This window comes from Aythya ferina (genome assembly GCF_964211825.1).
Source record: "Aythya ferina genome assembly, chromosome: 6".
NCBI classification, from domain to species: domain Eukaryota; kingdom Metazoa; phylum Chordata; class Aves; order Anseriformes; family Anatidae; genus Aythya; species Aythya ferina.
In genome coordinates, this window is record NC_140303.1 from 17,636,960 (window position 1) to 17,650,253 (window position 13,294).

The 13,294-nt window shown below is 34.5% G+C and overlaps 1 protein-coding gene across 10 annotated transcripts in view; it reads left to right on the top strand.

Annotated features, from left to right (window-relative positions):
* Positions 1 to 13,294, top strand: part of ZNF385B (zinc finger protein 385B) — a 176,315-nt gene that overhangs the window by 65,234 nt on the left and 97,787 nt on the right. The gene's annotated exons all lie outside the window — the stretch shown is intronic.

A 13,294-nucleotide genomic window follows, 5' to 3' on the forward strand; every position in this document is an offset into this window, starting at 1 on the left:
GCAAAATTATGGTTCGTGGCTGAATTAGGTCCTGATTTTTCAATTACTAGCTACATTTATTTGTGATAGACCCCAGGAATGACTAATATGATAATCTTATCAGAAAATAAAATAAAATAAAATAAAATGATACCACAGGGCAAGTTGGCTTACAATTTATGCTAAAAAAAATAAAAAAATAAACCCACCAGCGCTTCTTGCATAATAATGTGAGCCTCTATTCATCTATTAATGTGAAGTGCTCTTGTTACTACTTTTTTTTTTTTTTCCTCTGAAAACTCAGCTTTGGGCTATTGTTGAGGGAAAAAACAGTATTATTATTATTTTTTAAAATATCACTATTGCTGATACAAAGCAAAATTAGCAAAGCTAGGAAAACTCAAGGCAAACTTGTATTCTACTTCATCCTGTGCATATCAGCTTAATGGTTAAACTAAATGGCATACGTTTTGGTGTCAGCAAGGTGTTGAGTTTGCAGTCCAACAGAGCACTTGAGTATGTGCTTAAGTTTTTAAGTAACTGTCTTGAAGCTTTGTAATTAAACACAAGTTTCTCTTCAGTGACTCAGGCAGTAAAACCAATGCAACCTTTTGTACCCTGGAGCTTCACCACTGATATGGAGTACCACTCCGATGGTATGTTACAGCAAGGTCAAACAGTCAGGAGCATTCTGTGAGATGAGTCAAGTACTCCAGCTGTTTTTTTGCAAATCCTGAGCTACATGTGGAAAATTTGAGGTCCAATGTGTCATAATTGGAGACTTCTTGGAATTTGTTTAATTTTATTTGAATTCAGATGATATCACCCACATCCTTTTATTTGTGAGCTTTTCTTTTTTTTCCTTTTTTTTTTTATTACTTTGGTAGATTATTTTCATTTTTAAGTAAACTTCCAATGTGATTTTATTGAAATGTGTTGTCATCAAAAATTATAAAAAGCAGTATTGATGTTACAAAACTCTACACAATTGATGGAGAACTACTTTTAATGTGTTTCTAGACTTTGTCTATTTTAATCTGTAAGAGTTGCTTAATTAAATAAAGTAGATTGTGTTTCTACAGTAAACTAGAAAAGTTTGTATATTTAACACCTAATAAACCTCAACTTGTATTACTGTGTCTAAACATATTGGCAGTACTACTCAAATTCAATCAATATATTCTCTTCTTTAGTAACATTCAAATTTCAAATGTAGCTGATAAAAAGAAAGTTTTATCTAATTTTATTAGTGACAGACTTGTGGTTGTACCCGATCTTAGTGTTGAATAATTTCAAAAGAAAGAATGGAACTTCAGAGCTAAATTTTTCATGTTGAAATAACAAGTCTTATGTCTGCACTGCTGCATGCTTTGTTTATCATTGCACATACAGTAAGATACACCAAAATTACATTGTGTGAGAAATTGTGTCTGCACACTTCCTAGAATATTTCTTAGTAATTCTCTTTTCTCCATAAATAATATTCACAAGTATACCTTTCTTAGATTAACTGCTTTTTTTTTTTTTTTTTTTTTTTGAATCAAGAACATTCATAAGGCTGCAAATCCTCACAATATTAGATGTGCAGTTATTTTGGAAATTTCATATTGTTTATGAACATTTTCAGGCTTTATGATTATGGTACTGAAATTTAACTCGTTACCTCTGTAAGATTTATGTAGTCAGTGAATATGTGGCTGATCAGTTTTATAACATTTAGAATTTCTTTGCTCTTATTCCTAAAATAAACAAATCTACAATACATTAATCCAGGTAAACTAAAGGGGAGTGGCTGAAAGGCTCTGTATAGTACTAATTTACTTAAATATCATTCATTTTTGAGTTATAAATATGGGTAGGGTATTTTCATTATTTCACCATATTTATGACTCTGAGCTTTAGAGTTTTACATATCATAGGTTTGTCATTTTTCCAGCCACATGTGTAATATATGCCTGTCACTGAATTGGAACAAATAGCTAAATTTAATCCGTAATTATGAAATAAATTTTGAATACAAATTGTCTTTTAATATGATTTCAGTGGTATCCAAGTACCTATTTTTATTTTTTTCCATTGCAGTTGTTGCTGTTGAAAAACAGTTTATTCGTTGATAAACCAACTGTTTTTTTTATCATGCTATATACTTTCCCATATAAGTTAAATGTGAATTCATTCATATGCATTATGCTTTGTTTCATTTGAATTTCTGGAGTTTATTAGTATACATTTTTAGCATACTTTCGTAACTCTTTTAGAAGCACTTAAGTAAATGAGATTAAATTAAGTAAGCACTCCATTGTTACAGGCTATGCCCGTTTAAAAGGTTAGAAGAATCCTGAGGGTAAAGATAACAACTTGGAGTTAAATAATGTAAAGTTTTACACCTGACTGTATCTATTAAGTCTTCCTCATTTTTTCCCCAAAATTCTTGCTTTGGTTTATTATGTTTGCAACAGTAACTTCAGTATCCTGATGAAAATATATATTTTTTGCATGTGTCCCCTCTGTGCATATTGGTGGTGTTGTGGTAGGCTCCCCAAGGTAAAGTGCCCAAGATGATGCTGATTTCCAGATCTGCAGGGTACTGCACAACCAGACGTGGGAAGCATGGGTTTACAGATAAAGGCAATGAACAAGGTTATAGGCCAAAATAAACAAGTTGATGTAGAAAATAGCTGATATATAACCCAGAAATGTATTGCTGTTGCTATTTCAAAAGCTGTACAATATAAATAGGTTAAATATTAATTCTCTCCCAAACTATCTTAGCTACTTAGCTATCTTAGCTACTTCTTCTACTTAGCTACTAGAAGATGACAGTTTGTTTAAAATAATCCTTTACGAAGTTCATGATGATGAACAGGGTGGCCATTGGACAGGAATTTCCAAGATAAGGGGTGGCATAAGGTATTATCTGCTTGCAAGACAAATGAGTTGATGCTCACATTATTTGTGGAAGGATTGGTGGGAGAGAGACCTAATTGCAAAGGGCCTTAGAAGTTTCTGTTCAACACCTAAACATACATGTAACTATGCTGATACTCCTTGTTGCCTGATGAGAGCTCTTCCACTAGCAGCTGATGCAAGCGAGCTGTGGTGGCTCTGGTCAGCCATATGGAGTCCAGTCCCTGCCTCATGCTGGAGTTGTTGTCTGTTGAGTTTCAAGATAGTTTTATTTCTGCTACTATGTTCAATGAATAACATCAAATTTAACATAGACTTTCATTTCAGCTTATAATGGTGGTCATAAATAACTTCAATATCCGAGTACTATCTTCTGTTAGCGTGAAGATCATGTTTTTCATTCTCTTCAGCAAGCTGTGGGTTACCTCAGCTCAATTTAGATTTGATGTGTATAGGCCATACAGCAGTTCAGTCCCCCTTGATGTGAGAAATTGTGCTAGAGACAAAACCAGAACACTGACACCTTACAAAACAAACTATAGGTTAAATTACAACCAAGGTAAATATTTGAATAAAAAGGAACCAGTGTGGAGAAGAAAGTGCTGTAGGGACTTCCTAACCATATCTGAAATGAGCCCAGAAGGACAATCCTATTGATTTTGTTCTTATCCTGATGACCTTGTAGCTTAAGTTAATGGTTTCTAAACTTGACTGAAGAGTTTTCAGGACAGTCCAGTTTGTCTCTGTTCAAGGAGAAAGAAGAGTAAAGTGGAGCTGAAATACAAGACTAAGATTTTGTTTTTTCTCTAAGTATTTAATATATATTTTAATTTGCCTGGGTGTAGAATCAATGAAACTGTATTCTTGCAATCTGATCAAGACTGAAATGCAGTTCATTTGTGTTAAGTTATATATCTTCTTTTTAAAGATCTGGAAGTCATCTGCAACTATAATAAGCTTACCTAACACAAATTCTTGGTGAAAGTGCATTTTGGGGAGGAGCAGGGGAAAGCAGAGTGGGCTCATAATGATCTAAAACCCAGGCTGTTTCACACTGAGGTATGCATCGTGTGGCTTCTGAGCCTGAACACGTTTAAGCATATCTGCAGATACATCTATCTGGCAAGGAACCCATTCCACTTTTCAGAAACTAGGGTTGCAGAGTCATCTGAGGAAATGATCTTTGTGACAGATCCTTAATTGATTTCAAAATTGTCACAGCTTCTGTGACTTCAGACATAAAAATGAATATGCTGTATTTCCTGTAGTTAATGTTAAGATACATTTCAGTTTTTCAGTTCCCATGTGGAATGCTGAACTTCACCTTCGTACACAATGCTGTTAATAGAAGTTGGATACTGGGCATTTTACAGCTGAAAACATTGTTGTGCTCTCTTAAATGTTAACTGTCATAGTAATCTGTAAAATCAAGAAGCACCAAGGGATAATGTAATTGCAATTCTCAAACAATTGTATCTGTTTTAGAATGAAGACTTGTGATAAAAAAAAAAAAAAAAAAACTCACATTTTTTATCATAATTGTGGACTTTGCCAGTGGCTGCTATGTGAAAAATTTCTTAAATTTTACTCTTAGCATTTCAAAATATTTGATGTTAAATGAGCAGAATTTTTATTCAGCTGTTCCGTTATTTAGTGAAAGCAGCTCTGATTCTCAAACATATAGCTGACAAAAAGGACCAGACCAGGAATTACCCATTTTGGGAGGGTTTTCTCATGGAAAGCTTTTCAAAACAAGGGGGAAATTATGTTAAATCACAAACTGTTTTGTTCTTGTTAAAAAGTTGAGAAAAAACAGAAATTACATAATATATAATAACAATTTGAAAAAAAAATATATAATGTGGTTTGAGCTTTCTCCTTTAATTTTAATGAATTTAAGTTATGAAAATGTCTGCTCTTGGGATCTTAAGCATTAATGTCCTTTTGAGTAAGGTAGCTGTGCATGCTTAAACATGTCCTCTATTGTGCATGCAAGGAAGAGAAATAAAAAAAAATATTAAAAAATATATATATATTTATAGAAGGTAGAAAGGAGGAAAAAAAAAAAAAGCATGTTTTCTTTATAATTTGTTTCTCTTTAGTCCAAGTGAATTTAATGATCTAATTACAATATGTGATGGCTTCTTTTAAAAAACAAATCCATTTATTATGAGCAATATTAAAGCTCATAAATATTAACATCTGGTCAATGTATTTAAAACAGTAAATGCTTCACCCTTAGTACATGCGTGTCATTTGTGCAGAGATGTTTGAAAGGATCTTATCAACATCCAACTAGTTTATTTCTTGAAGATGTCTGAGACGTCTGAATTTTAAGTTAGTTTCTTGTATTGATCAGCCAGTCTCTCGTTTCCTGAACTAATGTTTAGCAGAACTTATTTTTCTGTTTTTCATTTGAGTGTTAGTGATGTTAAGCAGAGGTGAAGTGACAGGTGTGATTAAAGTGAATACTCACTTTAATAAATAAATATATAAATAATAAACTGTTTTTTCTTCAATATTCTTTATCCAGGGACTTGTGAGTTGATGCATATTTCAAGTTTTTCTTAATAGGTCCAATGCTTGCTTTGCTTATGAACTCCTAACATAAAATTTTTCATTTGAGGTTCAGCTGCAATTTTCTTCTGGTCTGTCCTATGTGTTGCTTTATCTTAATATGTAAAAAAGGGAAAATTATTTAAGTTAAAATGGTAACTAAAATTGCAGTAATAAAGTTCCTATCAGTAAGATAGGGAGGAGGAAAAATTGTGGCATAGTGATACCAAAAATTGATATGACTTCTTTCTAGAGAGTTAAATTTTCACTGGATGACACAGAAGTAAGAGGTACAAGATGAGTAAAGGATTTAGGATTTTACCTAATTGTAAATCTAATGAGTAAGTTTCATAATAAGACACTAGTCTTATGTGAGGTGGTAATGATCCCACTTCAAGATCAGTGTGAACAGGTTATTGTTATCTGCTACAGCAAATGCTTTGTCTGAAGAAGAGGAGCAGAGGGTATGTAGTCTGAGGTGCTATTTCAGGGGTTTACAGTCTACAAGCACTTTTTTTTTTCCATGTTATAAGAAGAGAAAATAAAACCTGACAAGCCATAGTGTTTTTTGTTGTTGTTTTTTGATTCCCTTCCTGTTTCACCAACTGAAGAAGAAGACTAGACGTTTTTCATATTTACCTTTCCAAAGCATTATGTTACACATCTTATTTCTATAATTTGAAAATAGAAGTGGATTTCCTATAATTTTCAAACTAGAGCCTCAAGAAATACTTGAAAGAGTAAAGGTCTTTAAAAGGCCTCTTAACTGGATCATTCTCAGATTTTGTTTATTTTTTTTATTTTTTTCTGGAAATTTTTAAGTCACAATGTTTCAAATTTTGATTATTTAGTCATAAGAACCAATAGTTTTAATGTCTCAGAGATCTGTACCAAAAATGGACTCTTAATCATTTCACATGGTCTGCAGCTGTTAGCAACATAGGTGGCAACTTTGTCTTCTAGGTTGATACTTACAGTTTTCATGAGATATCTTGATCTTGTTTTTATGTTATCGAATGTTATGTTTAGGTCTTCCATACATTGCTAGGCAAAATGTCTCTTTTCCTATGGACTGTATATGGACTATACGGATATGTAGTGGGAGTGACTTGGAATTTAAGCAAGAAACTCTGTACACGCTGAACTATGGAAGTCATTGCAGAGTTCCAATAGCTGTTTTGAAAAAGGGTGAACAGGAGATAAGCTCTTTGATCTGGTTAATTTACCGTTCTTGTGACTTTTTAGCACATTTTTCTCATGATCAGCAGATGTATGTATACTTATAAACTTTATTATATGTTGTTGCAAAACTGGTTAAGATTAAGCATGTTTTTGTTTCATACTGAAATTTCAGAAAGTAGTTGAAATGACCAGGGCTGGTTATGTGGTTCTTCAGTCTTTGTGTTTGGATTCACGGCCAGTCTTTTCAGACATGGTTGCTGTTTTCTCTTCCTTTATGCATATGTTCTTGTTGGGAAAAACAATAATTAAAAAAAAAAAAAAAAAAAAAAAGTCCATTTATCTGTGAGGAAAAAGTAGGATATCAGTCTACCTCAAAATGGAGATGTGAGGTTGGAAAATAAAGTTTGATGCCAGACTTTATTTAACTATATAGTCTGGTCAGCCTTTCCAATGAAAATAAAAGGTTACATGAAGGATTGAGATAAAGCTGCTCTGGCATTTCTTTGCATCTCAAGTTTCTGTACAGATCTAAATCTGACTCTGGTATAGATGCAACGCTTGTCTCATTAGTCAGTTTTTCTCTTGTCAAGGGCCAGTAATGCTGACTGATACAAATGGATGTGAACTGTCTGGGAGGGACAGACAGGAGTTTACTCGTGTTATTCTGTTCAGAGTAGTCCAGAAATAAAATACATTTTTGTTTAGCTGATTTCTTAGTGTTGAAATATTTGTATTTCACAGTTCCATTATTGTTATTCTTTGCTTACAATGATGGGAGAAAGTTGCTTGGCTGCAGGTCCAATTCATTTCTGAAGAGCACAAAGATTTTATGTAAGGGTCCATTCTGATTTTCAGGAGAGACCTATCTCTGTCTCGTGATATGTTCGAGAATGGCGACGGTTGCAGGCTATCCCACTGCAGAGAGAATATGTTCTGTGACAAGATGGATATTGGTCTGTCTTCTCTCTGATTTTGAAGGACTAAAAGTTCTAGACTTGTAGGATTTTAAAAACAATCTGAGTAATTACACAAACTTTATTTTTTTGCACCACTTTTTGTATAGATTATTTTTGCCTTGTATACATCTTTTATCCTATACATCTTCCTGAGATAATTATTTTCTTGTATACGAAATATAACTACTTTTAATGACTCAAGATAAAAAATGAAATGCTTGTTTACCTGTATGCCCTTCTTTAGACTTTCTCTAGAGGTCCCATTTTTTTTTTTTTTTTTAAATATGAAACCAAAGTCAGTCTTTCCATTATTGAGTTTCTCTCTAAGAAGTGAATTTTTGGAAGAACATTGTAAAGAAAGATGTTATTTTTACCTACAGAATGTGAAACTGAGAAGAGAAAATCTTAGTCTGAGTTACCCTAAGGTCAACCATTTCTGCTCATCTTCCATAAAGTCTGCTTAACTACTGTGTACTAGTTAAATTTTCCTTTGAAACTGATAAAATGAAAGAAGGTATGACATGCTCAGTAGAGTAACAGGCATGGAGAAAAATGCAGGAATAGTAAAATTATACTCTTCTTAAATAAGTGCAGATCGGTCAGGAGCGAGGGAGCTCCTTTCTCCCACTGCCCTTCGCTGAGTGCAGGCACTTGTTAAAGCACTTACTTTAACTGGCACTACTGCAGTCAGCAAGCCTGAACCACTTAGCTAATCCATTCCCAGCAAAACATACTTTTGTGTATTGCAAGAGGAAGTGAAAATGAGATTTAAAAGTACAGACCACCATTATTCATCTACCTTTGAAAGGAGATAGGGTGCCCTAGCCTTGCAGACTGCTCTGTGCAGCCCTATTGTTAGATGCTCACATCTTCCTTGGATCTGAAAGAGAACATCCCAGGTAACGTACAAATCCACTGAAGTAGTGACCTGGAGTTGCCATGAAATAGTGTAAAGCCCAGAATAGCAGGGCTGAGGTACAGAGAGTCACTACACCAGTCAGAAAGTCTGGGGAGATGAGAAGCAGGTGACTTTTCAGGCCCAAATTCATATGCTGGAAGCACTCTTAACTACTTTGCCAGCCTGACTCACAGGGCAAATTTAGACAAGTGAATGTAGGGCTTTAATGTTCTTCTGTTAGGCTTGTAGGTAGGTGCTGGCTCCATCTGCTGCCTGATACAGCATTTAACAGGTGCTGTAGACTTGTTTCTCTAGCCTCATGGTCTTGGTGCAAGAACTGATTTGCATTTGGTGGATGGGGGTGAGCATAAAAGAAGAACCCTCCACTGTGATCCTATCAGATGCTTGGTGCTGGACCAAAGAATTTTGGAGCAGTTAGGAAGAATGATATGGAAGTTTTTTTTGATATAAATAAAGAGGGGTAGGGCATTTTATCATCATTATTTGATTGCTAGAGTAGACATGGAAGGTAATTTACTGTTACCTCAGAAATAATAATAACTATGGTGCAAGTTATCTTTTTAAGGTACAGTTTTACAGCTGTCAAGACGAGCAGGCTTTAAACACTGACTCAGGCACAGAAAGTGGTCCTCTGCGTAAGACAAAATTTGCTTCTCTAAAATTAAGCTTTATATTAAAAAAAAAAAAAAAAAAAAAAAAAAATATCAATTTTTTACTGAGACCATGAGGCCAGATGTTACTGGAGAAAGCAACCTGGGAATAATCGGGTATGTTTGGAAAGAGAGGACTGATGACAAGCCTTCCTCTGAAGGTTTGATTTATCTTGAGTACTTCAAGGAAAGTGTCCAAAACTGCTTCACATGCTTTAAAGAAAATGTATTTGTCTCTAATTTCCATTAAACTGTCTTTATCCTGTTAGGTGCCTAAATGCTGTCTGGCTAAAGGAGGTAATGGACTGTAGTGCGGAGTCCATGTCTATCAGCTCTTCTTAGTTCCTCTGTTCCTATACACTTATTATCGGTGTTTCATTCTGTGTAGGGAAGTATAATGCTTCCCTAGGGAACTGACTAGCTAAACAAAATCTGTCTTGTAGTATCATTTCAAGTAGGACACATGTAATCCTCATCCATATTAGAAGGTTTTGTCCGTATGTTGTTTAGGACTGGACTATCATGGTACCTGGAATTAGTTAATTCCATAATTAGATAAGCAGGCAAAACTGCAATTGCACTGCTTCAGCAACATTTGCTTGAATAGTGATTTTATTTTATTTTATTTTATTTTATTTTAATTTTATTTTATTTTATTTTATTTTATTTTATTTTATTTTATTTTATTTTATTTTATTTTATTTTATTTTATTTTATTTTATTTTATTTTATTTTATTTTATTTTATTTTATTTTATTTTATTTTATTTTATTTTATTTTATTTTATTTTATTTTATTTTATTTTATTTTATTTTATTTTATTTTATTTTATTTTATTTTATTTTATTTTATTTTATTTTATTTTATTTTATTTTATTTTATTTTATTTTATTTTATTTTAGGGTTCAAGTCCCATACAGATATGACCCAGTTATCCAAGGACACAGTATCTGCAATTTCTTTCTGCTTCTGTGTAGCTTCAGAGGCTTTTTGAAACTGGTCTGAATGGTAGATAATATTGAAATAGCCCTCAGGAATGATCACCAGATTAGGAAAAATTAGTCAAACAGCCTTACAGTTCTATTTTTATTTAGATAACAACACTACTGAACTAAGTGAATTTGAATGAGATATAGACGGAAAAAATGAATATTCATGCTTGTTGCATTAAAAAAATAAATAAATATGTGATGCTTATCTGTTTTTCTCTATGACAATTAAAAACTCAATTATACTTGAATGGGCATAAATTTGTCATGTCATGGATTGCAATATGCTGGTACTTTTTGTCCTGTCATGGATTGCAATATGCTGGTACTTTGCCAAAGAGGTGGCAGACTGCAGTGCTAATCTGTTGAAGAACACAGCAATTCATTTTAAGTAATTGGTGAAAATGTATGCCATTCCAAATGAGCAAACTCAGATGACTAATTAAATTGGATTGCTCAGAAATTCTTAACAGGTATCTGGAATGACCTTACTGCAATCAGTGCTTTAAATGTCTTTGGTGAACTTGGATTAGCTGAGTAAATACTCTGATGAAGGAAGGGCGTCTTCTGTGAGCAGGTTTTCCCAAACGGATAAAGCAAGTATGTCTCCTATTCCCTGGAGGAAATAATCATACCTAAATGCATGCAGAAAAAGGCAGCTAAGGTATCAATAAGAAGCTCAGATGTTAACATTGTAAGATTAGTATTTTATCCAGACTGGAAAGAGAGGACGTCATCGATATATTGCAAATAACCTTTTGGGCAAAAAGCTTACTAAATATAACGTGATTCAGAGAGAAGGCAATTATTTCATTTTGAAATACTGAGCTTTTGGGCTGGTAGCAACATACCTTACACAAAAATCATGTGACGCTTTTAGAAGTGTAAGCTTTGGATGCCAAAGTGCAAACTGATGGAATTTTCCATCAGAAATGCAGGGGTGGAGGTCTGATAGTGAGTCCAGGTCTGCGGTGCTGTTTTCTGTTCCCATCCAAAGCCTGGAAATTTTCAGCCAACCTTCTGTACATCTCACACTTGTTCATACACAGCCTTAGGAGCATATGTTTGTATTCGTATTAGATATAAATACTTATGGAGTCTCACAGACATTCAAACAACCATGTGCATCTGTGAACCTGCAAACCTTTGGGGATGGATTTTAACAGGTGTAAATCTGCTTCTAGTTCTGATGCGTCTGTACAGATGCCATCTCTGGAAAGCTCGTGCACAATTTGATGGCTTTGTAGAAAGAGAAGGCTGGCTGCCAAGAAAAATTAACTCAGTGTCTTGTGTCAGTTAAGCAGTTTAATTGGCTTTCACACCTAAGGCTGAAATAAAAACGAGCTACTACTTGTCACCATGCTCTGGGGGAGACTGTTCTTTTTGTAGAGTAGCACACATCTGTCTGTTTCAGAGGGAATTCATTACAACAGACCCTGTCCTATCATACTGGCATTCAGCTGCCTAAGCCCAGAAACTTTCCCCCACCCTGCAGTGCAGAGCCCTTGGTCTACTTCTCAGTCACATCTTCCACTTCCAAAATACACTGACATGGATTTTCATGTGCTGGGTGTCTCCGTTCCTTGCAGCTTTCTCCCTTCCCATGACCTGCAAAGTAGCTGTGCCAGGACAGGAGTGTGCTTTCACTCCAGCCAGCTCTGCAGTGGTGCTCTGCTCAGAGCACTGCTCTGGTGGACTGCAGAAATATTTTAAGGTTGCAGTATGAGATCCAGTGCAAACCCAGAAAAAATAGCTGCTAACTTGACCATCACCAAAGAGGAAAAGGATTCAATGTACAAGAAGAGCGAACAAAGAGGCCAGTATCATCATAGCTGCACACAGTGCAATTAAGTGCTAATTAAGTAGAGAAATGATAGATGGAAAGACAAAGAACAGGAAAACAGAGAAAGTGGCAAATGGAGAGGAAGGATTGAAGGGAAGGGAGTTTGGGGAATATGCAGTTCTCTTTTAATTTGGAGAGGCTGTGTGGGAGAAGATTGGAGCGAATACACAGTCCACAGAAGAACAGACATCTTGCTTCACATTTACAGAGCAGGGGTGGAAATTGTGCTGCTCGGATTGTGCCAGTTAAGCAACTCAGCCCCTGAAAGCAGGAGACTTTTCTCAGCATCTGTTTTACAACTATAGCTTAACACAAATGCTGAGTGAGTTGCACTCTGTCATACTTGAATCCTTTTGAAACACCCGGATTAGGATGAGACTGCATAGCCTTCCAGCCCTATATTTTATCAGAAGTGTTTTCATCTGTGGAAATTTCCTGTTGTGCCCTGTCATTAAATGAGAATGTCCATTTGGGGGAGGGGGCGGAAGGAGGGGAAGGAGGAGCGGAGTAAAATCTGAGCAGAAACAGACATTAATGTCTCAGATAAGTCTGTCAATAAATTCCCCTAATGAGTGAACCTGTGAATTAGGGATGGTAGTTCCTTACATGGTTTCATTTATCTTCTGTTCCTTCTTGCATCAGGATGTTATTTTCATAACCCAGCACTCAAACATCACAAAGTAATTTTGAGCCATTACTAGTACAAATTTGAACAAGTCATTGGCTCGCTCTATCCACTCTGAGTGTTATTTATGAAAAAGGCCAGTCCTGCCAAAAATATGAACTTTAAACTGATCAATATGCCATTATCTGCTTAAAAAATATAAATATAAAATAAAATAAATCATTGCCTCAGCTGTTTATATTTATTTATTTTTTACATTTGCTATGCTGCTGCTTCTAATTTAAAATTTTGTTTTGAAATGCTACAGAGAGGGGCAAAAAGGGCAAATGAGCAGCTTTTATGAGATTGTCTTTAAAATGGGATTAATGGGGTTTAAACTATTAGCCCTGAGTATAGTACACCTGGATGTGTCATTCATTTTTTTTTTATGACTTCATAAAAAACTGTCTTTTTATACTTCTTGTCTATGTTAAACTTTTTGGCATATTTGTACGGAGAAACTTTTTCTTTTCTTTTCTTTTCTTTTCTTTTCTTTTCTTTTCTTTTCTTTTCTTTTCTTTTCTTTTCTTTTCTTTTCTTTTCTTTTCTTTTCTTTTCTTTTCTTTTCTTTTCTTTTCTTTTCTTTTCTTTTCTTTTCTTTTCTTTTCTTTTCTCTTTTCTTTTCTCTTCTTTTCTTTTCTTTTCTCTT